Source organism: Phalangium opilio, unplaced genomic scaffold (genome assembly GCF_054372755.1).
Source record: "Phalangium opilio isolate 3A_F unplaced genomic scaffold, DU_Popi_V2 ptg000017l_1, whole genome shotgun sequence".
NCBI classification, from domain to species: Eukaryota; Metazoa; Arthropoda; class Arachnida; order Opiliones; family Phalangiidae; genus Phalangium; species Phalangium opilio.
Genome location: NW_028324151.1, coordinates 14,247,531 through 14,270,080, shown reverse-complemented (window position 1 = coordinate 14,270,080; position 22,550 = coordinate 14,247,531). Strand labels below are relative to the sequence as shown.

General features: G+C 38.4%; 1 long non-coding RNA gene, 13 other non-coding genes and 55 pseudogenes across 14 annotated transcripts; all 69 read left to right on the top strand.

Annotated features, from left to right (window-relative positions):
- The first annotated feature begins 2,303 nt into the window (after positions 1-2,303).
- Positions 2,304-2,422, top strand: LOC149704508 (5S ribosomal RNA; annotated as a pseudogene).
- Positions 2,423-2,551: 129 nt separating this feature from the next.
- LOC149704507 (5S ribosomal RNA) lies at positions 2,552-2,670 on the top strand (annotated as a pseudogene).
- A 129-nt stretch (positions 2,671-2,799) lies between these two features.
- Positions 2,800-2,918, top strand: LOC149704506 (5S ribosomal RNA; annotated as a pseudogene).
- Positions 2,919-3,059: 141 nt separating this feature from the next.
- Positions 3,060-3,178, top strand: LOC149704505 (5S ribosomal RNA; annotated as a pseudogene).
- A 129-nt stretch (positions 3,179-3,307) lies between these two features.
- On the top strand, positions 3,308-3,426 carry LOC149704504 (5S ribosomal RNA; annotated as a pseudogene).
- A 129-nt stretch (positions 3,427-3,555) lies between these two features.
- On the top strand, positions 3,556-3,674 carry LOC149704503 (5S ribosomal RNA; annotated as a pseudogene).
- Positions 3,675-4,050: 376 nt separating this feature from the next.
- Positions 4,051-4,169, top strand: LOC149704502 (5S ribosomal RNA; annotated as a pseudogene).
- Positions 4,170-4,298: 129 nt separating this feature from the next.
- LOC149704501 (5S ribosomal RNA) lies at positions 4,299-4,417 on the top strand (annotated as a pseudogene).
- A 129-nt stretch (positions 4,418-4,546) lies between these two features.
- LOC149704500 (5S ribosomal RNA) lies at positions 4,547-4,665 on the top strand (annotated as a pseudogene).
- Positions 4,666-5,041: 376 nt separating this feature from the next.
- Positions 5,042-5,160, top strand: LOC149704499 (5S ribosomal RNA; annotated as a pseudogene).
- Positions 5,161-5,289: 129 nt separating this feature from the next.
- LOC149704498 (5S ribosomal RNA) lies at positions 5,290-5,408 on the top strand. Its single transcript, XR_016381974.1, has one exon. It is a non-coding gene; the product is annotated as a 5S ribosomal RNA (ribosomal RNA).
- A 141-nt stretch (positions 5,409-5,549) lies between these two features.
- On the top strand, positions 5,550-5,668 carry LOC149704497 (5S ribosomal RNA; annotated as a pseudogene).
- A 129-nt stretch (positions 5,669-5,797) lies between these two features.
- LOC149704496 (5S ribosomal RNA) lies at positions 5,798-5,916 on the top strand (annotated as a pseudogene).
- A 129-nt stretch (positions 5,917-6,045) lies between these two features.
- On the top strand, positions 6,046-6,164 carry LOC149704495 (5S ribosomal RNA; annotated as a pseudogene).
- A 376-nt stretch (positions 6,165-6,540) lies between these two features.
- On the top strand, positions 6,541-6,659 carry LOC149704494 (5S ribosomal RNA; annotated as a pseudogene).
- A 129-nt stretch (positions 6,660-6,788) lies between these two features.
- LOC149704493 (5S ribosomal RNA) lies at positions 6,789-6,907 on the top strand. Its single transcript, XR_016381973.1, has one exon. It is a non-coding gene; the product is annotated as a 5S ribosomal RNA (ribosomal RNA).
- Positions 6,908-7,048: 141 nt separating this feature from the next.
- LOC149704492 (5S ribosomal RNA) lies at positions 7,049-7,167 on the top strand (annotated as a pseudogene).
- Positions 7,168-7,296: 129 nt separating this feature from the next.
- LOC149704491 (5S ribosomal RNA) lies at positions 7,297-7,415 on the top strand. Its single transcript, XR_016381997.1, has one exon. It is a non-coding gene; the product is annotated as a 5S ribosomal RNA (ribosomal RNA).
- A 141-nt stretch (positions 7,416-7,556) lies between these two features.
- Positions 7,557-7,675, top strand: LOC149704490 (5S ribosomal RNA). Its single transcript, XR_016382005.1, has one exon. It is a non-coding gene; the product is annotated as a 5S ribosomal RNA (ribosomal RNA).
- Positions 7,676-7,815: 140 nt separating this feature from the next.
- LOC149704489 (5S ribosomal RNA) lies at positions 7,816-7,934 on the top strand (annotated as a pseudogene).
- A 129-nt stretch (positions 7,935-8,063) lies between these two features.
- On the top strand, positions 8,064-8,182 carry LOC149704488 (5S ribosomal RNA; annotated as a pseudogene).
- Positions 8,183-8,311: 129 nt separating this feature from the next.
- Positions 8,312-8,430, top strand: LOC149704487 (5S ribosomal RNA; annotated as a pseudogene).
- A 376-nt stretch (positions 8,431-8,806) lies between these two features.
- Positions 8,807-8,925, top strand: LOC149704486 (5S ribosomal RNA; annotated as a pseudogene).
- A 129-nt stretch (positions 8,926-9,054) lies between these two features.
- On the top strand, positions 9,055-9,173 carry LOC149704485 (5S ribosomal RNA). Its single transcript, XR_016381972.1, has one exon. It is a non-coding gene; the product is annotated as a 5S ribosomal RNA (ribosomal RNA).
- A 141-nt stretch (positions 9,174-9,314) lies between these two features.
- LOC149704484 (5S ribosomal RNA) lies at positions 9,315-9,433 on the top strand (annotated as a pseudogene).
- Positions 9,434-9,562: 129 nt separating this feature from the next.
- Positions 9,563-9,681, top strand: LOC149704483 (5S ribosomal RNA). Its single transcript, XR_016381996.1, has one exon. It is a non-coding gene; the product is annotated as a 5S ribosomal RNA (ribosomal RNA).
- A 141-nt stretch (positions 9,682-9,822) lies between these two features.
- LOC149704482 (5S ribosomal RNA) lies at positions 9,823-9,941 on the top strand. Its single transcript, XR_016382004.1, has one exon. It is a non-coding gene; the product is annotated as a 5S ribosomal RNA (ribosomal RNA).
- Positions 9,942-10,081: 140 nt separating this feature from the next.
- Positions 10,082-10,200, top strand: LOC149704481 (5S ribosomal RNA; annotated as a pseudogene).
- A 129-nt stretch (positions 10,201-10,329) lies between these two features.
- Positions 10,330-10,448, top strand: LOC149704480 (5S ribosomal RNA; annotated as a pseudogene).
- A 129-nt stretch (positions 10,449-10,577) lies between these two features.
- Positions 10,578-10,696, top strand: LOC149704479 (5S ribosomal RNA; annotated as a pseudogene).
- Positions 10,697-11,072: 376 nt separating this feature from the next.
- On the top strand, positions 11,073-11,191 carry LOC149704478 (5S ribosomal RNA; annotated as a pseudogene).
- A 129-nt stretch (positions 11,192-11,320) lies between these two features.
- LOC149704477 (5S ribosomal RNA) lies at positions 11,321-11,439 on the top strand. The gene has a single exon (XR_016381971.1). It is a non-coding gene; the product is annotated as a 5S ribosomal RNA (ribosomal RNA).
- Positions 11,440-11,580: 141 nt separating this feature from the next.
- On the top strand, positions 11,581-11,699 carry LOC149704476 (5S ribosomal RNA; annotated as a pseudogene).
- Positions 11,700-11,828: 129 nt separating this feature from the next.
- Positions 11,829-11,947, top strand: LOC149704475 (5S ribosomal RNA). The gene has a single exon (XR_016381995.1). It is a non-coding gene; the product is annotated as a 5S ribosomal RNA (ribosomal RNA).
- Positions 11,948-12,088: 141 nt separating this feature from the next.
- LOC149704474 (5S ribosomal RNA) lies at positions 12,089-12,207 on the top strand. Its single transcript, XR_016382003.1, has one exon. It is a non-coding gene; the product is annotated as a 5S ribosomal RNA (ribosomal RNA).
- A 140-nt stretch (positions 12,208-12,347) lies between these two features.
- On the top strand, positions 12,348-12,466 carry LOC149704473 (5S ribosomal RNA; annotated as a pseudogene).
- A 129-nt stretch (positions 12,467-12,595) lies between these two features.
- On the top strand, positions 12,596-12,714 carry LOC149704472 (5S ribosomal RNA; annotated as a pseudogene).
- Positions 12,715-12,842: 128 nt separating this feature from the next.
- LOC149704471 (5S ribosomal RNA) lies at positions 12,843-12,961 on the top strand (annotated as a pseudogene).
- A 129-nt stretch (positions 12,962-13,090) lies between these two features.
- Positions 13,091-13,209, top strand: LOC149704470 (5S ribosomal RNA; annotated as a pseudogene).
- A 141-nt stretch (positions 13,210-13,350) lies between these two features.
- On the top strand, positions 13,351-13,469 carry LOC149704469 (5S ribosomal RNA; annotated as a pseudogene).
- A 129-nt stretch (positions 13,470-13,598) lies between these two features.
- Positions 13,599-13,717, top strand: LOC149704468 (5S ribosomal RNA; annotated as a pseudogene).
- Positions 13,718-13,858: 141 nt separating this feature from the next.
- LOC149704467 (5S ribosomal RNA) lies at positions 13,859-13,970 on the top strand (annotated as a pseudogene).
- A 141-nt stretch (positions 13,971-14,111) lies between these two features.
- Positions 14,112-14,230, top strand: LOC149704466 (5S ribosomal RNA; annotated as a pseudogene).
- A 129-nt stretch (positions 14,231-14,359) lies between these two features.
- LOC149704465 (5S ribosomal RNA) lies at positions 14,360-14,478 on the top strand (annotated as a pseudogene).
- A 129-nt stretch (positions 14,479-14,607) lies between these two features.
- On the top strand, positions 14,608-14,726 carry LOC149704464 (5S ribosomal RNA; annotated as a pseudogene).
- Positions 14,727-14,867: 141 nt separating this feature from the next.
- LOC149704463 (5S ribosomal RNA) lies at positions 14,868-14,986 on the top strand (annotated as a pseudogene).
- Positions 14,987-15,115: 129 nt separating this feature from the next.
- Positions 15,116-15,234, top strand: LOC149704462 (5S ribosomal RNA; annotated as a pseudogene).
- A 129-nt stretch (positions 15,235-15,363) lies between these two features.
- Positions 15,364-15,482, top strand: LOC149704461 (5S ribosomal RNA; annotated as a pseudogene).
- Positions 15,483-15,623: 141 nt separating this feature from the next.
- On the top strand, positions 15,624-15,742 carry LOC149704460 (5S ribosomal RNA; annotated as a pseudogene).
- A 141-nt stretch (positions 15,743-15,883) lies between these two features.
- Positions 15,884-16,002, top strand: LOC149704459 (5S ribosomal RNA; annotated as a pseudogene).
- Positions 16,003-16,131: 129 nt separating this feature from the next.
- LOC149704458 (5S ribosomal RNA) lies at positions 16,132-16,250 on the top strand. The gene has a single exon (XR_016381970.1). It is a non-coding gene; the product is annotated as a 5S ribosomal RNA (ribosomal RNA).
- Positions 16,251-16,391: 141 nt separating this feature from the next.
- LOC149704457 (5S ribosomal RNA) lies at positions 16,392-16,510 on the top strand (annotated as a pseudogene).
- Positions 16,511-16,639: 129 nt separating this feature from the next.
- On the top strand, positions 16,640-16,758 carry LOC149704456 (5S ribosomal RNA; annotated as a pseudogene).
- A 141-nt stretch (positions 16,759-16,899) lies between these two features.
- On the top strand, positions 16,900-17,018 carry LOC149704455 (5S ribosomal RNA; annotated as a pseudogene).
- A 129-nt stretch (positions 17,019-17,147) lies between these two features.
- On the top strand, positions 17,148-17,266 carry LOC149704454 (5S ribosomal RNA). Its single transcript, XR_016381969.1, has one exon. It is a non-coding gene; the product is annotated as a 5S ribosomal RNA (ribosomal RNA).
- Positions 17,267-17,407: 141 nt separating this feature from the next.
- On the top strand, positions 17,408-17,526 carry LOC149704453 (5S ribosomal RNA; annotated as a pseudogene).
- A 129-nt stretch (positions 17,527-17,655) lies between these two features.
- LOC149704452 (5S ribosomal RNA) lies at positions 17,656-17,774 on the top strand. The gene has a single exon (XR_016381994.1). It is a non-coding gene; the product is annotated as a 5S ribosomal RNA (ribosomal RNA).
- Positions 17,775-17,915: 141 nt separating this feature from the next.
- LOC149704451 (5S ribosomal RNA) lies at positions 17,916-18,034 on the top strand (annotated as a pseudogene).
- Positions 18,035-18,174: 140 nt separating this feature from the next.
- LOC149704450 (5S ribosomal RNA) lies at positions 18,175-18,286 on the top strand (annotated as a pseudogene).
- Positions 18,287-18,427: 141 nt separating this feature from the next.
- On the top strand, positions 18,428-18,546 carry LOC149704449 (5S ribosomal RNA; annotated as a pseudogene).
- Positions 18,547-18,675: 129 nt separating this feature from the next.
- Positions 18,676-18,794, top strand: LOC149704448 (5S ribosomal RNA; annotated as a pseudogene).
- Positions 18,795-19,176: 382 nt separating this feature from the next.
- Positions 19,177-19,295, top strand: LOC149704447 (5S ribosomal RNA; annotated as a pseudogene).
- Positions 19,296-19,423: 128 nt separating this feature from the next.
- LOC149704446 (5S ribosomal RNA) lies at positions 19,424-19,542 on the top strand (annotated as a pseudogene).
- Positions 19,543-19,683: 141 nt separating this feature from the next.
- Positions 19,684-19,802, top strand: LOC149704445 (5S ribosomal RNA; annotated as a pseudogene).
- A 129-nt stretch (positions 19,803-19,931) lies between these two features.
- LOC149704444 (5S ribosomal RNA) lies at positions 19,932-20,050 on the top strand (annotated as a pseudogene).
- A 129-nt stretch (positions 20,051-20,179) lies between these two features.
- LOC149704443 (5S ribosomal RNA) lies at positions 20,180-20,298 on the top strand (annotated as a pseudogene).
- A 376-nt stretch (positions 20,299-20,674) lies between these two features.
- On the top strand, positions 20,675-20,793 carry LOC149704442 (5S ribosomal RNA; annotated as a pseudogene).
- A 141-nt stretch (positions 20,794-20,934) lies between these two features.
- LOC149704441 (5S ribosomal RNA) lies at positions 20,935-21,053 on the top strand (annotated as a pseudogene).
- Positions 21,054-21,238: 185 nt separating this feature from the next.
- On the top strand, positions 21,239-21,577 carry LOC149704440 (uncharacterized). The gene is made up of 2 exons (XR_016381684.1): positions 21,239-21,331; positions 21,392-21,577. It is a non-coding gene; the product is annotated as an uncharacterized LOC149704440 (long non-coding RNA).
- Positions 21,578-22,550: the final 973 nt, after the last annotated feature.

Genomic DNA, 22,550 nt, shown 5'->3' with positions numbered 1-22,550 from the left:
GGGGTACCCTTCACTTTAAACGTCAATATTAGCAAAGTTTCGAAAGATAATAGGAACAACTTTATTTTAAACGATTTAACTATTTTTAAAGTTATTTACTGGCGATTAAAATAATTAAAAATAATTATATTTATTTAAATATTAAAGATAAACCCAAGTACCGAAGTCGTTAAATCATTGCCTCCTATATCTATTAAGGCCCGTGCATTGCGTTATATTTCGTACATTGTCTCTTATATCTTTTTAGGCCCGTGCATTGCGTTATATTTCCTACATTGCCTCCTGTATCTATCTAGGCCCGTGCATTGCGATATATTTTTGAGAACAACAACCAAAATGGGAAGCTCCTCTCAGAACCATAATAATTTGTTTTCTCTGTTATATGAAATGAAAATATGGATAATATTTTCGGCAATTCGTTTTGAATGGCTCTTTCTGATGTATCATTCTCTCAGCACTGTTCATAATGGACAGGAACTTAGAGATTCGAGACACTTGGAATTACGATAGTGTTTCAAATCCTCTGTAATGAGGGCTTAACGACTTGGAGTGACTGGAAAGATAGATACACATCCTATTTTTTAGTTGTACCATGCGTACCACAATGTTGCCAGGCGTTTATTGAAGGATGCTTGGGTACTTGGTACAGACTGTTACGTCTACCAAGTTTCCTAGCATCCAAGAATAAATAGGATTCATAGAAGCCAGTGTTATGGGCATGTCATGGGTCAAGTCGTTAAATATATCGACGCAGTTAAATAGCTGATGGCATTATTTTATCCACTTTCTCATTGCGTTTCGAGTGGAAGTTCAACTTTGGCACGGACGACAGATGGCGCTCTTAACCTTCTACCCCCAAAAATCGCAGTTGTCTGCTCGTTTTCCCCTTCCGCGTTTTTTCGCTATAAACTTATGATTTAACGAACTGTTAAGATAAAATTTCATATTTCCTTAGACAGATAAGCTTCTACTCCTTTCATCTTACTCCCAGTTAGATTTAACCTTGTTAAAACATAATCAGATGAATTTGAGTTATAATGTCTAGGAGTGATAGAGACATTTTTACCCATGTCTAGAGATGTTAAGCTTAAGCGAAATTGTTTTACGTTTGAATAAAAATACCGCTTCCAGTAGTGGGTTTATAGTACTCCTTGTTTGTGTAAGATTAGTGTAGCTGTAGAGCGTTGTTGCTGTTTAGTTTATACGCCCCCTAGGCCTATTTGTGAAAGACCTTTTTTTACGCACTTTTATCATTCTTTATTTGAAAAAAGTGTTGGCAATGTATATTTTTTAAATATGACGGAATTGCTGTTGGTATGATAGCGCCCTATTCGCGAAAAAAACCTTTTTTTAAACAGTTGATTCATTCTTTGATAGAATTTCGAAGGAAGAAGTTAAGTGTTAAATTTGCTCGATTAATTTTGTTCGGCAAATAATATAATTAAGCCTTACGTATTACTGAAGGAGATTGATTTTGCCAACCTGTGTGAGTATTTAAGGAGATTGATTTTGCCAACCTTTGTGAGTATTTAACTGATCAATAAGTAAATGGAGGAAGATAATAATTTAAGTAAAGAGGAAATCAGAAAACTAAAGGCAAGGGAAAGAATGAGGGCAAAAAGGTCAGATCCTGAATTTAGGAAACGAGAAAATGAAAGGAGAAGAGCGTTAGCCGCGGAAAAAAGGCTGTTTCTGGAACAGGTTCTAGCACGCAAAATGTTGGTCCTACCACGAGGCCAGTTGGCCATGATCGTACGAAAGATAATGCATTAAATAAATGTTCTATTGAAAGTACTGTAGGCGTAGGCATATCTATTAATAAGGAACCCAATAATGTACAAAATGTTAATGCTAATATTAGTGAAATCATCGAAAGCGATGAACAAGTACGAGCCTAGCTTATGTGTGATTGGGTTGTGGCTTCCATGTTTTGGGGACATTTGCTTTTTGTGTGGCGATGTATGATTCAGCTTTGATATGGACAAATGTTACAAATCATACTGGTAGACTAAGAATACGGTTGAGGTATAGCAAGAGAGTAGAGTTTCCCCAGCAATTGAGAGATATTGAAAAGGCTTGAACAATTGACTATTTTAAAATTGAATTCCTGCACTTGGAAAGAATTAAAAAAAGCGATAGATGCATATATTTAGGTTGTTTAAGGGGTAGTGATAGTCATCTCCACTCGGAGAGGTAATATTTTGGCTTTCCCAACTTGTTTCATTTAGTAATTGTTTTAAAAAGATGCAGGAAGGCTAATTTGACTAATAAGTTTAAAATTCGAATTATTATCTAGTTGTCTCGGCAATGGCAATGGCACGCTGAAAACAACGGTTCTCGTCCGATCACAGAAGTTAAGCAGCGTCGAGCTTAGTCAGTACTTGGGAGGGAGACCACTAAGGAACACTGCGTGCCGTTGGCTTTTTCTCTTTTGTTTCCTCTTTTAAATTCCACCAGATATAATTTTTTCATTTAGTTATTGTTTTAAAAAGATGCAGGAAGGCTAATTTGTCTAATTAGTTTTAAACTCGAATTATTAACTAGTTCTCTCGGCAATGGCCATATCACGCTTAAAACAACGGTTCTCGTCCGATCACCGAAGTTAAGCAGCGTCGAGCGCAGTCAGTACTTGGGCGGGAGACCACTAAGGAACACTGCGTGCCGTTGGCTTTTTCTCTTTTGTTTCCTCTTTTAAATTCCACCAGATATAATTTTTTCATTTAGTTATTGTTTTAAAAAGATGCAGGAAGGCTAATTTGTCTAATTAGTTTTAAATTCGAATTATTAACTACTTCTCTCGGCAATGGCCATATCACGCTGAAAACAACGGTTCTCGTCCGATCACCGAAGTTAAGGAGCGTCGAGCGCAGTCAGTACTTGGGTGGAAGACCACTTAGGAACACTGCGTGCCGTTGACTATTTCACTTTTGTTTTCCTCTTTTAAAATCCACCAGATATGAAAAAAGGGAAATTTTTTCATTTCTTTATTGTTTTAAAAAGATGCAGGAAGGCTAATTTGTCTAATTAGTTTAAAATTCGAATTATTATTTAGTTCTCTCGGCAATGGCAATAGCACGCTGAAAAAAACGGTTCTCGTCCGATCACAGAAGTTAAGCAGCGTCGAGCGCAGTCAGTACTCGGGAGGGAGACCACTAAGGAACACTGCGTGCCGTTGGCTTTTTCTCTTTTGTTTCCTCTTTTAAATTCCACCAGATATATTTTTTTCATTTAGTTATTGTTTTAAAAAGATGCAGGAAGGCTAATTTGTCTAATTAGTTTTAAATTCGAATTATTAACTAGTTCTCTCGGCAATGGCAATAGCACGCTGAAAAAAACGGTTCTCGTCCGATCACAGAAGTTAAGCAGCGTCGAGCGCAGTCAGTACTCGGGAGGGAGACCACTAAGGAACACTGCGTGCCGTTGGCTTTTTCTCTTTTGTTTCCTCTTTTAAATTCCACCAGATTTAATTTTTTCATTTAGTTATTGTTTTAAAAAGATGCAGGAAGGCTAATTTGTCTAATTAGTTTTAAACTCGAATTATTAACTAGTTCTCTCGGCAATGGCCATATCACGCTTAAAACAACGGTTCTCGTCCGATCACCGAAGTTAAGCAGCGTCGAGCCCAGTCAGTACTTGGGCGGGAGACCACTAAGGAACACTGCGTGCCGTTGGCTTTTTCTCTTTTGTTTCCTCTTTTAAATTCCACCAGATATAATTTTTTCATTTAGTTATTGTTTTAAAAAGATGCAGGAAGGCTAATTTGACTAATTAGTTTAAAATTCGAATTATTATCTAGTTGTCTCGGCAATGGCAATGGCACGCTGAAAACAACGGTTCTGTCCGATCACAGAAGTTAAGCAGCGTCGAGCTTAGTCAGTACTTGGGAGGGAGACCACTAAGGAACACTGCGTGCCGTTGGCTTTTTCTCTTTTGTTTCTCTTTTTAAATTCCACCAGATATAATTTTTTCATTTAGTTATTGTTTTAAAAAGATGCAGGAAGGCTAATTTGTCTAATTAGTTTTAAACTCGAATTATTAACTAGTTCTCTCGGCAATGGCCATATCACGCTGAAAACAACGGTTCTCGTCCGATCACCGAAGTTAAGGAGCGTCGAGCGCAGTCAGTACTTGGGAGGGAGACCACTAAGGAACACTGCGTGCCGTTGGCTCTTTCTCTTTTGTTTCCTCTTTTAAATTCCACCAGATATATTTTTTTCATTTAGTTATTGTTTTAAAAAGATGCAGGAAGGCTAATTTGTCTAATTAGTTTTAAATTCGAATTATTAACTAGTTCTCTCGGCAATGGCAATAGCACGCTGAAAAAAACGGTTCTCGTCCGATCACAGAAGTTAAGCAGCGTCGAGCGCAGTCAGTACTCGGGAGGGAGACCACTAAGGAACACTGCGTGCCGTTGGCTTTTTCTCTTTTGTTTCCTCTTTTAAATTCCACCAGATTTAATTTTTTCATTTAGTTATTGTTTTAAAAAGATGCAGGAAGGCTAATTTGTCTAATTAGTTTTAAACTCGAATTATTAACTAGTTCTCTCGGCAATGGCCATATCACGCTTAAAACAACGGTTCTCGTCCGATCACCGAAGTTAAGCAGCGTCGAGCCCAGTCAGTACTTGGGCGGGAGACCACTAAGGAACACTGCGTGCCGTTGGCTTTTTCTCTTTTGTTTCCTCTTTTAAATTCCACCAGATATAATTTTTTCATTTAGTTATTGTTTTAAAAAGATGCAGGAAGGCTAATTTGACTAATTAGTTAAAAATTCGAATTATTATCTAGTTGTCTCGGCAATGGCAATGGCACGCTGAAAACAACGGTTCTGTCCGATCACAGAAGTTAAGCAGCGTCGAGCTTAGTCAGTACTTGGGAGGGAGACCACTAAGGAACACTGCGTGCCGTTGGCTTTTTCTCTTTTGTTTCTCTTTTTAAATTCCACCAGATATAATTTTTTCATTTAGTTATTGTTTTAAAAAGATGCAGGAAGGCTAATTTGTCTAATTAGTTTTAAACTCGAATTATTAACTAGTTCTCTCGGCAATGGCCATATCACGCTGAAAACAACGGTTCTCGTCCGATCACCGAAGTTAAGGAGCGTCGAGCGCAGTCAGTACTTGGGAGGGAGACCACTAAGGAACACTGCGTGCCGTTGGCTCTTTCTCTTTTGTTTCCTCTTTTAAATTCCACCAGATATAATTTTTTCATTTAGTTATTGTTTTAAAAAGATGCAGGAAGGCTAATTTGTCTAATTAGTTTTAAATTCGAATTATTAACTAGTTCTCTCGGCAATGGCCATATCACGCTGAAAACAACGGTTCTCGTCCGATCACCGAAGTTAAGCAGCGTCGAGCGCAGTCAGTACTTGGGTGGGAGACCACTTAGGAACACTGCGTGCCGTTGACTATTTCACTTTTGTTTTCCTCTTTTGAAATCCACCAGATATGAAAAAAGGGAAATTTTTTCATTTATTTATTGTTTTAAAAAGATGCAGGAAGGCTAATTTGTCTAATTAGTTTTAAATTCGAATCATTAACTAGTTTTCTCGGCAACGGCCATATGACGCTGAAAACACTGGTTCTCGTCCGATCACCGAAGTTAAGCAGCGTCGAGCGCAGTCAGTACTTGGGCGGGAGACCACTAAGGAACACTGCGTGCCGTTGGCTTTTTCTCTTTTGTTTCCTCTTTTAAATTCCACCAGATATAATTTTTTCATTTAGTTATTGTTTTAAAAAGATGCAGGAAGGCTAATTTGTCTAATTAGTTTTAAATTCGAATTATTAACTAGTTCTCTCGGCAATGGCAATAGCACGCTGAAAAAAACGGTTCTCGTCCGATCACAGAAGTTAAGCAGCGTCGAGCGCAGTCAGTACTCGGGAGGGAGACCACTAAGGAACACTGCGTGCCGTTGGCTTTTTCTCTTTTGTTTCCTCTTTTAAATTCCACCAGATTTAATTTTTTCATTTAGTTATTGTTTTAAAAAGATGCAGGAAGGCTAATTTGTCTAATTAGTTTTAAACTCGAATTATTAACTAGTTCTCTCGGCAATGGCCATATCACGCTTAAAACAACGGTTCTCGTCCGATCACCGAAGTTAAGCAGCGTCGAGCCCAGTCAGTACTTGGGCGGGAGACCACTAAGGAACACTGCGTGCCGTTGGCTTTTTCTCTTTTGTTTCCTCTTTTAAATTCCACCAGATATAATTTTTTCATTTAGTTATTGTTTTAAAAAGATGCAGGAAGGCTAATTTGACTAATTAGTTTAAAATTCGAATTATTATCTAGTTGTCTCGGCAATGGCAATGGCACGCTGAAAACAACGGTTCTGTCCGATCACAGAAGTTAAGCAGCGTCGAGCTTAGTCAGTACTTGGGAGGGAGACCACTAAGGAACACTGCGTGCCGTTGGCTTTTTCTCTTTTGTTTCTCTTTTTAAATTCCACCAGATATAATTTTTTCATTTAGTTATTGTTTTAAAAAGATGCAGGAAGGCTAATTTGTCTAATTAGTTTTAAACTCGAATTATTAACTAGTTCTCTCGGCAATGGCCATATCACGCTGAAAACAACGGTTCTCGTCCGATCACCGAAGTTAAGGAGCGTCGAGCGCAGTCAGTACTTGGGAGGGAGACCACTAAGGAACACTGCGTGCCGTTGGCTCTTTCTCTTTTGTTTCCTCTTTTAAATTCCACCAGATATAATTTTTTCATTTAGTTATTGTTTTAAAAAGATGCAGGAAGGCTAATTTGTCTAATTAGTTTTAAATTCGAATTATTAACTAGTTCTCTCGGCAATGGCCATATCACGCTGAAAACAACGGTTCTCGTCCGATCACCGAAGTTAAGCAGCGTCGAGCGCAGTCAGTACTTGGGTGGGAGACCACTTAGGAACACTGCGTGCCGTTGACTATTTCACTTTTGTTTTCCTCTTTTGAAATCCACCAGATATGAAAAAAGGGAAATTTTTTCATTTATTTATTGTTTTAAAAAGATGCAGGAAGGCTAATTTGTCTAATTAGTTTTAAATTCGAATCATTAACTAGTTTTCTCGGCAACGGCCATATGACGCTGAAAACACTGGTTCTCGTCCGATCACCGAAGTTAAGCAGCGTCGAGCGCAGTCAGTACTTGGGCGGGAGACCACTAAGGAACACTGCGTGCCGTTGGCTTTTTCTCTTTTGTTTCCTCTTTTAAATTCCACCAGATATAATTTTTTCATTTAGTTATTGTTTTAAAAAGATGCAGGAAGGCTAATTTGTCTAATTAGTTTTAAATTCGAATTATTAACTACTTCTCTCGGCAATGGCCATATCACGTTGAAAACAACGGTTCTCGTCCGATCACCGAAGTTAAGCAGCGTCGAGCGCAGTCAGTACTTGGGTGGGAGACCACTTAGGAACACTGCGTGCCGTTGACTATTTCACTTTTGTTTTCCTCTTTTGAAATCCACCAGATATGAAAAAAGGGAAATTTTTTCATTTATTTATTGTTTTAAAAAGATGCAGGAAGGCTAATTTGTCTAATTAGTTTTAAATTCGAATCATTAACTAGTTTTCTCGGCAACGGCCATATGACGCTGAAAACACTGGTTCTCGTCCGAACACCGAAGTTAAGCAGCGTCGAGCGCAGTCAGTACTTGGGTGGGAGACCACTTAGGAACACTGCGTGCCGTTGACTATTTCACTTTTGTTTACTATTTTAAATTTCACCAGATATGAAAAAAGGGAAATTTTTTCATTAAGTTATTTATTTAAAAAGATGCAGGAAGGCTAATTTGTCTAATTAGTTTTAAATTCGAATTATTAACTAGTTCTTTCGGCAATGGCCATATCACGCTGAAAACAACGGTTCTCGTCCGATCACCGAAGTTAAGGAGCGTCGAGCGCAGTCAGTACTTGGGAGGGAGACCACTAAGGAACACTGCGTGCCGTTGGCTCTTTCTCTTTTGTTTCCTCTTTTAAATTCCACCAGATATATTTTTTTCATTTAGTTATTGTTTTAAAAAGATGCAGGAAGGCTAATTTGTCTAATTAGTTTTAAATTCGAATTATTAACTAGTTCTCTCGGCAATGGCAATAGCACGCTGAAAAAAACGGTTCTCGTCCGATCACAGAAGTTAAGCAGCGTCGAGCGCAGTCAGTACTCGGGAGGGAGACCACTAAGGAACACTGCGTGCCGTTGGCTTTTTCTCTTTTGTTTCCTCTTTTAAATTCCACCAGATTTAATTTTTTCATTTAGTTATTGTTTTAAAAAGATGCAGGAAGGCTAATTTGTCTAATTAGTTTTAAACTCGAATTATTAACTAGTTCTCTCGGCAATGGCCATATCACGCTTAAAACAACGGTTCTCGTCCGATCACCGAAGTTAAGCAGCGTCGAGCCCAGTCAGTACTTGGGCGGGAGACCACTAAGGAACACTGCGTGCCGTTGGCTTTTTCTCTTTTGTTTCCTCTTTTAAATTCCACCAAATATAATTTTTTCATTTAGTTATTGTTTTAAAAAGATGCAGGAAGGCTAATTTGACTAATTAGTTTAAAATTCGAATTATTATCTAGTTGTCTCGGCAATGGCAATGGCACGCTGAAAACAACGGTTCTGTCCGATCACAGAAGTTAAGCAGCGTCGAGCTTAGTCAGTACTTGGGAGGGAGACCACTAAGGAACACTGCGTGCCGTTGGCTTTTTCTCTTTTGTTTCTCTTTTTAAATTCCACCAGATATAATTTTTTCATTTAGTTATTGTTTTAAAAAGATGCAGGAAGGCTAATTTGTCTAATTAGTTTTAAACTCGAATTATTAACTAGTTCTCTCGGCAATGGCCATATCACGCTGAAAACAACGGTTCTCGTCCGATCACCGAAGTTAAGGAGCGTCGAGCGCAGTCAGTACTTGGGAGGGAGACCACTAAGGAACACTGCGTGCCGTTGGCTCTTTCTCTTTTGTTTCCTCTTTTAAATTCCACCAGATATAATTTTTTCATTTAGTTATTGTTTTAAAAAGATGCAGGAAGGCTAATTTGTCTAATTAGTTTTAAATTCGAATTATTAACTACTTCTCTCGGCAATGGCCATATCACGCTGAAAACAACGGTTCTCGTCCGATCACCGAAGTTAAGCAGCGTCGAGCGCAGTCAGTACTTGGGTGGGAGACCACTTAGGAACACTGCGTGCCGTTGACTATTTCACTTTTGTTTTCCTCTTTTGAAATCCACCAGATATGAAAAAAGGGAAATTTTTTCATTTATTTATTGTTTTAAAAAGATGCAGGAAGGCTAATTTGTCTAATTAGTTTTAAATTCGAATCATTAACTAGTTTTCTCGGCAACGGCCATATGACGCTGAAAACACTGGTTCTCGTCCGATCACCGAAGTTAAGCAGCGTCGAGCGCAGTCAGTACTTGGGCGGGAGACCACTAAGGAACACTGCGTGCCGTTGGCTTTTTCTCTTTTGTTTCCTCTTTTAAATTCCACCAGATATAATTTTTTCATTTAGTTATTGTTTTAAAAAGATGCAGGAAGGCTAATTTGTCTAATTAGTTTTAAATTCGAATTATTAACTACTTCTCTCGGCAATGGCCATATCACGTTGAAAACAACGGTTCTCGTCCGATCACCGAAGTTAAGCAGCGTCGAGCGCAGTCAGTACTTGGGTGGGAGACCACTTAGGAACACTGCGTGCCGTTGACTATTTCACTTTTGTTTTCCTCTTTTGAAATCCACCAGATATGAAAAAAGGGAAATTTTTTCATTTATTTATTGTTTTAAAAAGATGCAGGAAGGCTAATTTGTCTAATTAGTTTTAAATTCGAATCATTAACTAGTTTTCTCGGCAACGGCCATATGACGCTGAAAACACTGGTTCTCGTCCGAACACCGAAGTTAAGCAGCGTCGAGCGCAGTCAGTACTTGGGTGGGAGACCACTTAGGAACACTGCGTGCCGTTGACTATTTCACTTTTGTTTACTATTTTAAATTTCACCAGATATGAAAAAAGGGAAATTTTTTCATTAAGTTATTTATTTAAAAAGATGCAGGAAGGCTAATTTGTCTAATTAGTTTTAAATTCGAATTATTAACTAGTTCTTTCGGCAATGGCCATATCACGCTGAAAACAACGGTTCTCGTCCGATCACCGAAGTTAAGGAGCGTCGAGCGCAGTCAGTACTTGGGAGGGAGACCACTAAGGAACACTGCGTGCCGTTGGCTCTTTCTCTTTTGTTTCCTCTTTTAAATTCCACCAGATATATTTTTTTCATTTAGTTATTGTTTTAAAAAGATGCAGGAAGGCTAATTTGTCTAATTAGTTTTAAATTCGAATTATTAACTAGTTCTCTCGGCAATGGCAATAGCACGCTGAAAAAAACGGTTCTCGTCCGATCACAGAAGTTAAGCAGCGTCGAGCGCAGTCAGTACTCGGGAGGGAGACCACTAAGGAACACTGCGTGCCGTTGGCTTTTTCTCTTTTGTTTCCTCTTTTAAATTCCACCAGATTTAATTTTTTCATTTAGTTATTGTTTTAAAAAGATGCAGGAAGGCTAATTTGTCTAATTAGTTTTAAACTCGAATTATTAACTAGTTCTCTCGGCAATGGCCATATCACGCTTAAAACAACGGTTCTCGTCCGATCACCGAAGTTAAGCAGCGTCGAGCCCAGTCAGTACTTGGGCGGGAGACCACTAAGGAACACTGCGTGCCGTTGGCTTTTTCTCTTTTGTTTCCTCTTTTAAATTCCACCAGATATAATTTTTTCATTTAGTTATTGTTTTAAAAAGATGCAGGAAGGCTAATTTGACTAATTAGTTTAAAATTCGAATTATTATCTAGTTGTCTCGGCAATGGCAATGGCACGCTGAAAACAACGGTTCTGTCCGATCACAGAAGTTAAGCAGCGTCGAGCTTAGTCAGTACTTGGGAGGGAGACCACTAAGGAACACTGCGTGCCGTTGGCTTTTTCTCTTTTGTTTCTCTTTTTAAATTCCACCAGATATAATTTTTTCATTTAGTTATTGTTTTAAAAAGATGCAGGAAGGCTAATTTGTCTAATTAGTTTTAAACTCGAATTATTAACTAGTTCTCTCGGCAATGGCCATATCACGCTGAAAACAACGGTTCTCGTCCGATCACCGAAGTTAAGGAGCGTCGAGCGCAGTCAGTACTTGGGAGGGAGACCACTAAGGAACACTGCGTGCCGTTGGCTCTTTCTCTTTTGTTTCCTCTTTTAAATTCCACCAGATATAATTTTTTCATTTAGTTATTGTTTTAAAAAGATGCAGGAAGGCTAATTTGTCTAATTAGTTTTAAATTCGAATTATTAACTACTTCTCTCGGCAATGGCCATATCACGCTGAAAACAACGGTTCTCGTCCGATCACCGAAGTTAAGCAGCGTCGAGCGCAGTCAGTACTTGGGTGGGAGACCACTTAGGAACACTGCGTGCCGTTGACTATTTCACTTTTGTTTTCCTCTTTTGAAATCCACCAGATATGAAAAAAGGTAAATTTTTTCATTTATTTATTGTTTTAAAAAGATGCAGGAAGGCTAATTTGTCTAATTAGTTTTAAATTCGAATCATTAACTAGTTTTCTCGGCAACGGCCATATGACGCTGAAAACACTGGTTCTCGTCCGATCACCGAAGTTAAGCAGCGTCGAGCGCAGTCAGTACTTGGGCGGGAGACCACTAAGGAACACTGCGTGCCGTTGGCTTTTTCTCTTTTGTTTCCTCTTTTAAATTCCACCAGATATAATTTTTTCATTTAGTTATTGTTTTAAAAAGATGCAGGAAGGCTAATTTGTCTAATTAGTTTTAAATTCGAATTATTAACTACTTCTCTCGGCAATGGCCATATCACGTTGAAAACAACGGTTCTCGTCCGATCACCGAAGTTAAGCAGCGTCGAGCGCAGTCAGTACTTGGGTGGGAGACCACTTAGGAACACTGCGTGCCGTTGACTATTTCACTTTTGTTTTCCTCTTTTGAAATCCACCAGATATGAAAAAAGGGAAATTTTTTCATTTATTTATTGTTTTAAAAAGATGCAGGAAGGCTAATTTGTCTAATTAGTTTTAAATTCGAATCATTAACTAGTTTTCTCGGCAACGGCCATATGACGCTGAAAACACTGGTTCTCGTCCGAACACCGAAGTTAAGCAGCGTCGAGCGCAGTCAGTACTTGGGTGGGAGACCACTTAGGAACACTGCGTGCCGTTGACTATTTCACTTTTGTTTACTATTTTAAATTTCACCAGATATGAAAAAAGGGAAATTTTTTCATTAAGTTATTTATTTAAAAAGATGCAGGAAGGCTAATTTGTCTAATTAGTTTTAAATTCGAATTATTAACTAGTTCTTTCGGCAATGGCCATATCACGCTGAAAACAACGGTTCTCGTCCGATCACCGAAGTTAAGCAGCGTCGAGCGCAGTCAGTACTTGGGCGGGAGACCACTAAGGAACACTGCGTGCCGTCGGCTTTTTCTCTTTTGTTTCCTCTTTTAAATTCCACCAGATATAATTTTTTCATTTAGTTATTGTTTTAAAAAGATGCAGGAAGGCTAATTTGACTAATTAGTTTAAAATTCGAATTATTATCTAGTTGTCTCGGCAATGGCAATGGCACGCTGAAAACAACGGTTCTCGTCCGATCACAGAAGTTAAGCAGCGTCGAGCTTAGTCAGTACTTGTGAGGGAGACCACTAAGGAATACTGCGTGCCGTTGGCTTTTTCTCTTTTGTTTCCTCTTTTAAATTCCACCAGATATAATTTTTTCATTTATTATTGTTTTAAAAAGATGCAGGAAGGCTAATTTGTCTAATTAGTTTTAAACTCGAATTATTAACTAGTTCTCTCGGCAATGGCCATATCACGCTTAAAACAACGGTTCTCGTCCGATCACCGAAGTTAAGCAGCGTCGAGCGCAGTCAGTACTTGGGCGGGAGACCACTAAGGAACACTGCGTGCCGTTGGCTTTTTCTCTTTTGTTTCCTCTTTTAAATTCCACCAGATATAATTTTTTCATTTAGTTATTGTTTTAAAAAGATGCAGGAAGGCTAATTTGTCTAATTAGTTTTAAATTCGAATTATTAACTACTTCTCTCGGCAATGGCCATATCACGCTGAAAACAACGGTTCTCGTCCGATCACCGAAGTTAAGGAGCGTCGAGCGCAGTCAGTACTTGGGTGGGAGACCACTTAGGAACACTGCGTGCCGTTGACTATTTCACTTTTGTTTTCCTCTTTTAAAATCCACCAGATATGAAAAAAGGGAAATTTTTTCATTTATTTATTGTTTTAAAAAGATGCAGGAAGGCTAATTTGTCTAATTAGTTTTAAACTCGAATTATTAACTAGTTCTCTCGGCAATGGCCATATCACGCTTAAAACAACGGTTCTCGTCCGATCACCGAAGTTAAGCAGCGTCGAGCGCAGTCAGTACTTGGGCGGGAGACCACTAAGGAACACTGCGTGCCGTTGGCTTTTTCTCTTTTGTTTCCTCTTTTAAATTCCACCAGATATAATTTTTTCATTTAGTTATTGTTTTAAAAAGATGCAGGAAGGCTAATTTGTCTAATTAGTTTTAAATTCGAATTATTAACTACTTCTCTCGGCAATGGCCATATCACGTTGAAAACAACGGTTCTCGTCCGATCACCGAAGTTAAGCAGCGTCGAGCGCAGTCAGTACTTGGGTGGGAGACCACTTAGGAACACTGCGTGCCGTAGACTATTTCACTTTTGTTTTCCTCTTTTGAAATCCACCAGATATGAGAGAAGGGAAATTTTTTCATTAAGTTATTTATTTAAAAAGATGCAGGAAGGCTAATTTGTCTAATTAGTTTTAAATTCGAATTATTAACTAGTTCTTTCGGCAATGGCCATATCACGCTGAAAACAACGGTTCTCGTCCGATCACCGAAGTTAAGCAGCGTCGAGCGCAGTCAGTACTTAAGCGGGAGACCAAAACTGCGTGCAGTTGTCTTTTTCACTTTTGTTTTCCACTTTTAAATTCCACCAGATATGAAAAAAGGGAGATTTTTTCATTTATTTATTGTTTTAAAAAGATGCAGGAAGGCTAACTTGACTAATTAGTTTAAAATTCGAATTATTAACTAGTTCTCTCGGCAATGGCAATAGCACGCTGAAAACAACGGTTCTCGTCCGATCACAGAAGTTACGCAGCGTCGAGCGCAGTCAGTACTTGGGAGGGAGACCACTAAGGAACACGGCGTGCCGTTGGCTTTTTCTCTTTTGTTTCCTCTTTTAAATTCCACCAGATATAATTTTTTCATTTAGTTATTGTTTTAAAAAGATGCAGGAAGGCTAATTTGTCTAATTAGTTTTAAACTCGAATTATTAACTAGTTCTCTCGGCAATGGCCATATCACGCTTAAAACAACGGTTCTCGTCCGATCACCGAAGTTAAGCAGCGTCGAGCGCAGTCAGTACTTGGGCGGGAGACCACTAAGGAACACTGCGTGCCGTTGGCTTTTTCTCTTTTGTTTCCTCTTTTAAATTCCACCAGATATAATTTTTTCATTTAGTTATTGTTTTAAAAAGATGCAGGAAGGCTAATTTGTCTAATTAGTTTTAAATTCGAATTATTAACTACTTCTCTCGGCAATGGCCATATCACGCTGAAAACAACGGTTCTCGTCCGATCACCGAAATTAAGGAGCGTCGAGCGCAGTCAGTACTTGGGTGGAAGACCACTTAGGAACACTGCGTGCCGTTGACTATTTCACTTTTGTTTTCCTCTTTTAAAATCCACCAGATATGAAAAAAGGGAAATTTTTTCATTTCTTTATTGTTTTAAAAAGATGCAGGAAGGCTAATTTGTCTAATTAGTTTTAAATTCGAATTATTAACTAGTTCTCTCGGCAATGGCAATAGCACGCTGAAAAAAACGGTTCTCGTCCGATCACAGAAGTTAAGCAGCGTCGAGCGCAGTCAGTACTCGGGAGGGAGACCACTAAGGAACACTGCGTGCCGTTGGCTTTTTCTCTTTTGTTTCCTCTTTTAAATTCCACCAGATTTAATTTTTTCATTTAGTTATTGTTTTAAAAAGATGCAGGAAGGCTAATTTGTCTAATTAGTTTTAAACTCGAATTATTAACCAGTTCTCTCGGCAATGGCCATATCACGCTTAAAACAACGGTTCTCGTCCGATCACCGAAGTTAAGCAGCGTCGAGCCCAGTCAGTACTTGGGCGGGAGACCACTAAGGAACACTGCGTGCCGTTGGCTTTTTCTCTTTTGTTTCCTCTTTTAAATTCCACCAGATATAATTTTTTCATTTAGTTATTGTTTTAAAAAGATGCAGGAAGGCTAATTTGACTAATTAGTTTAAAATTCGAATTATTATCTAGTTGTCTCGGCAATGGCAATGGCACGCTGAAAACAACGGTTCTCGTCCGATCACCGAAGTTAAGGAGCGTCGAGCGCAGTCAGTACTTGGGTGGAAGACCACTTAGGAACACTGCGTGCCGTTGACTATTTCACTTTTGTTTTCCTCTTTTAAAATCCACCAGATATGAAAAAAGGGAAATTTTTTCATTTCTTTATTGTTTTAAAAAGATGCAGGAAGGCTAATTTGTCAAATTAGTTTTAAACTCGAATTATTAACTAGTTCTCTCGGCAATGGCCATATCACGCTGAAAACAACGGTTCTCGTCCGATCACCGAAGTTAAGGAGCGTCGAGCGCAGTCAGTACTTGGGTGGAAGACCACTTAGGAACACTGCGTGCCGTTGACTATTTCACTTTTGTTTTCCTCTTTTAAAATCCACCAGATATGAAAAAAGGGAAATTTTTTCATTTCTTTATTGTTTTAAAAAGATGCAGGAAGGCTAATTTGTCTAATTAGTTTTAAACTCGAATTATTAACTAGTTCTCTCGGCAATGGCCATATCACGCTTAAAACAACGGTTCTCGTCCGATCACCGAAGTTAAGCAGCGTCGAGCGCAGTCAGTACTTGGGAGGGAGACCACTAAGGAACACTGCGTGCCGTTGGCTCTTTCTCTTTTGTTTCCTCTTTTAAATTCCACCAGATATAATTTTTTCATTTAGTTATTGTTTTAAAAAGATGCAGGAAGGCTAATTTGTCTAATTAGTTTTAAATTCGAATTATTAACTACTTCTCTCGGCAATGGCCATATCACGCTGAAAACAACGGTTCTCGTCCGATCACCGAAGTTAAGCAGCGTCGAGCGCAGTCAGTACTTGGGTGGGAGACCACTTAGGAACACTGCGTGCCGTTGACTATTTCACTTTTGTTTTCCTCTTTTGAAATCCACCAGATATGAAAAAAGGGAAATTTTTTCATTTATTTATTGTTTTAAAAAGATGCAGGAAGGCTAATTTGTCTAATTAGTTTTAAATTCGAATCATTAACTAGTTTTCTCGGCAACGGCCATATGACGCTGAAAACACTGGTTCTCGTCCGATCACCGAAGTTAAGCAGCGTCGAGCGCAGTCAGTACTTGGGCGGGAGACCACTAAGGAACACTGCGTGCCGTTGGCTTTTTCTCTTTTGTTTCCTCTTTTAAATTCCACCAGATATAATTTTTTCATTTAGTTATTGTTTTAAAAAGATGCAGGAAGGCTAATTTGTCTAATTAGTTTTAAACTCGAATTATTAACTAGTTCTCTCGGCAATGGCCATATCACGCTGAAAACAACGGTTCTCGTCCGATCACCGAAGTTAAGGAGCGTCGAGCGCAGTCAGTACTTGGGTGGAAGACCACTTAGGAACACTGCGTGCCGTTGACTATTTCACTTTTGTTTTCCTCTTTTAAAATCCACCAGATATGAAAAAAGGGAAATTTTTTCATTTCTTTATTGTTTTAAAAAGATGCAGGAAGGCTAATTTGTCTAATTAGTTTTAAACTCGAATTATTAACTAGTTCTCTCGGCAATGGCCATATCACGCTTAAAACAACGGTTCTCGTCCGATCACCGAAGTTAAGCAGCGTCGAGCGCAGTCAGTACTTGGGAGGGAGACCACTAAGGAACACTGCGTGCCGTTGGCTCTTTCTCTTTTGTTTCCTCTTTTAAATTCCACCAGATATAATTTTTTCATTTAGTTATTGTTTTAAAAAGATGCAGGAAGGCTAATTTGTCTAATTAGTTTTAAATTCGAATTATTAACTACTTCTCTCGGCAATGGCCATATCACGCTGAAAACAACGGTTCTCGTCCGATCACCGAAGTTAAGCAGCGTCGAGCGCAGTCAGTACTTGGGTGGGAGACCACTTAGGAACACTGCGTGCCGTTGACTATTTCACTTTTGTTTTCCTCTTTTGAAATCCACCAGATATGAAAAAAGGGAAATTTTTTCATTTATTTATTGTTTTAAAAAGATGCAGGAAGGCTAATTTGTCTAATTAGTTTTAAATTCGAATCATTAACTAGTTTTCTCGGCAACGGCCATATGACGCTGAAAACACTGGTTCTCGTCCGATCACCGAAGTTAAGCAGCGTCGAGCGCAGTCAGTACTTGGGCGGGAGACCACTAAGGAACACTGCGTGCCGTTGGCTTTTTCTCTTTTGTTTCCTCTTTTAAATTCCACCAGATATAATTTTTTCATTTAGTTCTTGTTTTAAAAAGATGCAGGAAGGCTAATTTGTCTAATTAGTTTTAAATTCGAATTATTAACTACTTCTCTCGGCAATGGCCATATCACGTTGAAAACAACGGTTCTCGTCCGATCACCGAAGTTAAGCAGCGTCGAGCGCAGTCAGTACTTGGGTGGGAGACCACTTAGGAACACTGCGTGCCGTTGACTATTTCACTTTTGTTTTCCTCTTTTGAAATCCACCAGATATGAAAAAAGGGAAATTTTTTCATTTATTTATTGTTTTAAAAAGATGCAGGAAGGCTAATTTGTCTAATTAGTTTTAAATTCGAATCATTAACTAGTTTTCTCGGCAACGGCCATATGACGCTGAAAACACTGGTTCTCGTCCGATCACCGAAGTTAAGCAGCGTCGAGCGCAGTCAGTACTTGGGTGGGAGACCACTTAGGAACACTGCGTGCCGTTGACTATTTCACTTTTGTTTACTATTTTAAATTTCACCAGATATGAAAAAAGGGAAATTTTTTCATTAAGTTATTTATTTAAAAAGATGCAGGAAGGCTAATTTGTCTAATTAGTTTTAAATTCGAATTATTAACTAGTTCTTTCGGCAATGGCCATATCACGCTGAAAACAACGGTTCTCGTCCGATCACCGAAGTTAAGCAGCGTCGAGCGCAGTCAGTACTTAAGCGGGAGACCAAAACTGCGTGCAGTTGTCTTTTTCACTTTTGTTTTCCACTTTTAAATTCCACCAGATATGAAAAAAGGGAGATTTTTTCATTTATTTATTGTTTTAAAAAGATGCAGGAAGGCTAACTTGACTAATTAGTTTAAAATTTGAATTATTAACTAGTTCTCTCGGCAATGGCAATAGCACGCTGAAAACAACGGTTCTCGTCCGATCACAGAAGTTACGCAGCGTCGAGCGCAGTCAGTACTTGGGAGGGAGACCACTAAGGAACACGGCGTGCCGTTGGCTTTTTCTCTTTTGTTTCCTCTTTTAAATTCCACCAGATATAATTTTTTCATTTAGTTATTGTTTAAAAAAGATGCAGGAAGGCTAATTTGTCTAATTAGTTTTAAATTCGAATTATAAACTACCACTCTCGGCAACTTCCATATCACGCTGAAAACACCGGTTCTCGTCCGATCATCGAAGTTAAGCAGCGTCGAGCGCAGTCAGTACTTGGGAGGAAGACCACTAAGGAACACTGAGTGCCGTTGGCTTTTTTACGTTTGTTTCCTCTTTTAAATTCCACCAGATAAGAAAAAAGCAAACATATTTTCTTTTTTAAAATTTTTAAAAGATGAAGGGTAATTTGTCTAATTAGTTTTAAATTCGAATTATTAATTAGTTCTCTCGGCATTGCAATATCACGCTGAAAACAACGGTTCTCGTCCGATCGCAGACATTAAGCAGCGTCGAGCGCAGTCAGTACTTGGGAGGGAGACCACTAAGGAACACTGCGTGCCGTTGGCTTTTTCTCTTTTGTTTCCTCTTTTAAATTCCACCAGATATAATTTTTTCATTAAGTTATTGTTTTAAAAAGATGCAGGAAGGCTAATTTGTCTAATTAGTTTTAAACTCGAATTATTAACTAGTTCTCTCGGTAATGGCCATATCACGCTGAAAACAACGGTTCTCGTCCGATCACCGAAGTTAAGCAGCGTCGAGCGCAGTCAGTACTTGGGAGGGAGACCACTAAGGAACACTGCGTGCCGTTGGCTTTTCTCTTTTGTTTCCTCTTTTAAATTCCACCAGATATAATTTTTTCATTTAGTTATTGTTTTAAAAAGATGCAGGAAGGCTAATTTGTCTAATTAGTTTTAAATTCGAATTATTAACTACTTCTCTCGGCAATGGCCATATCACGCTGAAAACAACGGTTCTCGTCCGATCACCGAAGTTAAGGAGCGTCGAGCGCAGTCAGTACTTGGGTGGAAGACCACTTAGGAACACTGCGTGCCGTTGACTATTTCACTTTTGTTTTCCTCTTTTAAAATCCACCAGATATGAAAAAAGGGAAATTTTTTCATTTCTTTATTGTTTTAAAAAGATGCAGGAAGGCTAATTTGTCTAATTAGTTTAAAATTCGAATTATTAACTAGTTCTCTCGGCAATGGCAATAGCACGCTGAAAAAAACGGTTCTCGTCCGATCACAGAAGTTAAGCAGCGTCGAGCGCAGTCAGTACTCGAGAGGGAGACCACTAAGGAACACTGCGTGCCGTTGGCTTTTTCTCTTTTGTTTCCTCTTTTAAATTCCACCAGATATATTTTTTTCATTTAGTTATTGTTTTAAAAAGATGCAGGAAGGCTAATTTGTCTAATTTGTTTTAAATTCGAATTATTAACTAGTTCTCTCGGCAATGGCAATAGCACGCTGAAAAAAACGGTTCTCGTCCGATCACAGAAGTTAAGCAGCGTCGAGCGCAGTCAGTACTCGGGAGGGAGACCACTAAGGAACACTGCGTGCCGTTGGCTTTTTCTCTTTTGTTTCCTCTTTTAAATTCCACCAGATTTAATTTTTTCATTTAGTTATTGTTTTAAAAAGATGCAGGAAGGCTAATTTGTCTAATTAGTTTTAAACTCGAATTATTAACTAGTTCTCTCGGCAATGGCCATATCACGCTTAAAACAACGGTTCTCGTCCGATCACCGAAGTTAAGCAGCGTCGAGCCCAGTCAGTGCTTGGGCGGGAGACCACTAAGGAACACTGCGTGCCGTTGGCTTTTTCTCTTTTGTTTCCTCTTTTAAATTCCACCAGATATAATTTTTTCATTTAGTTATTGTTTTAAAAAGATGCAGGAAGGCTAATTTGACTAATTAGTTTAAAATTCGAATTATTATCTAGTTGTCTCGGCAATGGCAATGGCACGCTGAAAACAACGGTTCTGTCCGATCACAGAAGTTAAGCAGCGTCGAGCATAGTCAGTACTTGGGAGGGAGACCACTAAGGAACACTGCGTGCCGTTGGCTTTTTCTCTTTTGTTTCCTCTTTTAAATTCCACCAGATATAATTTTTTCATTTAGTTATTGTTTTAAAAAGATGCAGGAAGGCTAATTTGTCTAATTAGTTTTAAACTCGAATTATTAACTAGTTCTCTCGGCAATGGCCATATCACGCTGAAAACAACGGTTCTCGTCCGATCACCGAAGTTAAGGAGCGTCGAGCGCAGTCAGTACTTGGGTGGAAGACCACTTAGGAACACTGCGTGCCGTTGACTATTTCACTTTTGTTTTCCTCTTTTAAAATCCACCAGATATGAAAAAAGGGAAATTTTTTCATTTCTTTATTGTTTTAAAAAGATGCAGGAAGGCTAATTTGTCTAATTAGTTTTAAACTCGAATAATTATCTAGTTCTCTCGGCAATGGCCATATCACGCTTAAAACAACGGTTCTCGTCCGATCACCGAAGTTAAGCAGCGTCGAGCGCAGTCAGTACTTGGGAGGGAGACCACTAAGGAACACTGCGTGCCGTTGGCTCTTTCTCTTTTGTTTCCTCTTTTAAATTCCACCAGATATAATTTTTTCATTTAGTTATTGTTTTAAAAAGATGCAGGAAGGCTAATTTGTCTAATTAGTTTTAAATTCGAATTATTAACTACTTCTCTCGGCAATGGCCATATCACGCTGAAAACAACGGTTCTCGTCCGATCACCGAAGTTAAAGCGGAAATCTGCTCACGATTCGCCCCTAGAGTTGTACTTGTCCGCACAGCTTCAAAAAAATCCAAGAATGTGCTGCCACCTTTAATTTTTAAGGTTGGTTTATGATCAGACCTTTTTTTCTACCAGTGCTGGACATAAGTTGCCATTTAACAGTTTAGACTTAGAGCAGACGACGGTTTGAAGGCGCGGGCTGTTTATTATTCTAACTTCATGCTGTGAAAGGGTGGTTTGTTTTTGATTATTTAGATGGTCTAAACTGAAATGAAGGTGTAAGATTTACTTATTATATTTGAGAATGTTCGGTCACTCGGGAAAAAAATAAAATAGTTTTATATTGAACGCTTGTTTTATACTCTTTTTATTCCAAAATTTTGGTTTGCGGATGTGATCCTACATAGCCACGATATTGAATGCATTTCAATATCGTCCTATTTTAGTAAGTATTTAATTTAGTTCAGTGACTTACACTTGGTCTTACTGTGTGCTTATTATAATGATAAACCACAAATACAATACATTGATCCTATTGACATTGAAAAGAAATAGATTCACCTTTGCGTTTGACTAATTTAGTTTCATAATTGTAATAGCAAATAAACATGTTTGAGCCCAATTCTGCCACACGTAATCAAAGGGACAACTTACTGTTTCCAATATATAAACAAAGTGAACAAATAAACCAATTACTTTCAAAAATATACATACATTTATATCCAATACTCGAAAATACTCCTCCGCGACGGAAGTCGCAAATATAAATACGACGGACTACAACTACTACTTTGACCTGTTAATTTTCATGTTTAAAGTGAGAAATGGTCTCTTCCCAGAATATGTAATAAACTGGTTCCCAAAGGGAAATAATAATATAAGAACACGTGGAGACAAATATAACTTCTACCCTGAAAGTTGTAACTCGCGCGTTAGAGACAAGAATGTAAAATTTCAAGGCATAAAATGTTGGAATGAACTAGAAAATCACCACAAAATAATAACATCAATAATGCTTTTTAAAGATGCCATGAGCAATCACGTGGCACAGAAATTAAGGCAATGAGGCTGGGATTATCTGTAAACAGGCTCTATACTTTTAATCTAAGTTATTATCCATTACTTTTATTTATTAAATTAACTCTGGACATCATTGTAAATTAGGACTCCACCTTAATGATTGTTCCAATAAAAAGCCAATATTATTATTATTATTGTAAAACCTTGCAAGAAGTTCACCGCGGTATCTGATTCTAAAATAGAAACTCAAAATATGCAATGGAAATATATTTTGAAGTCGGTCAGCAATTCCTTTCCACTG